This window comes from Taudactylus pleione, unplaced genomic scaffold (assembly GCF_031769625.1).
Source record: "Taudactylus pleione unplaced genomic scaffold, aTauple2 ptg000689l, whole genome shotgun sequence".
Taxonomy (NCBI): Eukaryota; Metazoa; Chordata; class Amphibia; order Anura; family Myobatrachidae; genus Taudactylus; species Taudactylus pleione.
This window is the reverse complement of record NW_028285091.1, coordinates 1,164,567-1,166,095: the sequence shown is the minus strand read 5'-3', so window position 1 is coordinate 1,166,095 and position 1,529 is coordinate 1,164,567.

Genomic DNA, 1,529 nt, shown 5'->3' with positions numbered 1-1,529 from the left:
AAACACAGTGATATCATCTACACTTCTTCATATTTCACAATAAATATGTAAAAAACAATTAAACTTGGTTTTTCTTAAAAATGTATGTAACCCCCTTATAGGTAAATGTGATGTGGTAATTTTTTTTTATAAACTTTTTGTTGATGTACACAGGAGTATAATTAAGAATATAAAGGTATTATTAAAAAAGCTTTCAATACCTTAAATTTTGCAGACCTGTGTTATCCATTACTGAACGCAGGTGGCCTGATTCAGAGACGGACGCGGTGGCGATATTTATGGAAATGGTCGATGTTGTTTTATCTTTGCCACGTCCCACGGTGTTGGCGTACTTGAGACGCGGTGACTGGGAGGTGGCTATGTGGACGTGTAGAGATGGTCCATATTATGGCTGTGTTATGAGAGTGTTGCGGGCTGATAGTGGTTTCGAACTCGGACACTTTCAGTCATTTAGAGCCAGAATCTGCACTTTTGGCACACTGTAAAAGGCAAAGTGTGGCACTCCAGCTGCTGTGGAACTACACATCCCAGTATGACCTGCTACAGTTTTAGCATGCCTTTGTAGGAAAGCTGCAGCAGGGCATGCTGGGATGTGCAGTCCCAAGCAGCTGGAGAACCACACATAGCCTGCCCTTGTTGTGAACTAGTACGTTTGACCCATAGTACTGGCAGCTTTCGGGAGCTAAAACCTATACACCCTGCATTTCCATATTGATGATTGTCCCTTATTTCCTGTCTGATGCTGCAGGAAAGTCACATATACAAATAATAGATTGCTGCCTACTTCTTGTATTGCACTCGGGATGATTCAGAGCCGGACGCTCTGACCAGAGCGCTCGCTCTGAATCAGGGCCCTCCTACCTCAACTTGGTGCGGCCTCATGGACGCTCGCATAGCTGTGGGTTACCACCCACAGCTATAGCGAGCGTCCATGATGATGGTCGTGATGGTCAAGACCATCGGGCTTGCGACGAGACCCTTGCGGTAGGTCTCGTCTGCCGCAAGCCCTGGAGTGATTTTGGCTCTATCAGAGCCAAAATCACTCCCACTGACATCACTAGTGATGTCAGTTGGGCCGGACCCAGACGGTAGGCGTTCCCATGGGAACGCCTCCGTCTGGCAGCCACGCCCCCAGCACGCCCACCAAAGGGGGCGTGCTGTCAGTCACCATCGACAGCACGCCCCCTTTGGTGCGAGACCCATAGCGACAGCTTGGCTGACGCTATGCGGTTCTCGCGCATGCGCACGACGGAGCAGCCTCCGTCATGCGCATTAGGGCACCATCGACCCGCTTGTGAGCATCCTGCGCTCGCGAGCGGGTCTGAATTAGGCCCTCAGCACACAGAGGTACCTGTACAAAACACACACAGTCAGGCTTTCTTCCAGATGGAGCAGCATACAGATAATGGAGCCCAGAAACATACAAGGATGGCTAAGTGTAAGCTAATGGCACAGGTAAGGATGGTGACAATGTGTGAGAGGATTCATTGGGTGTAATGTGATAGGTTACATGTGATATATACATGCAT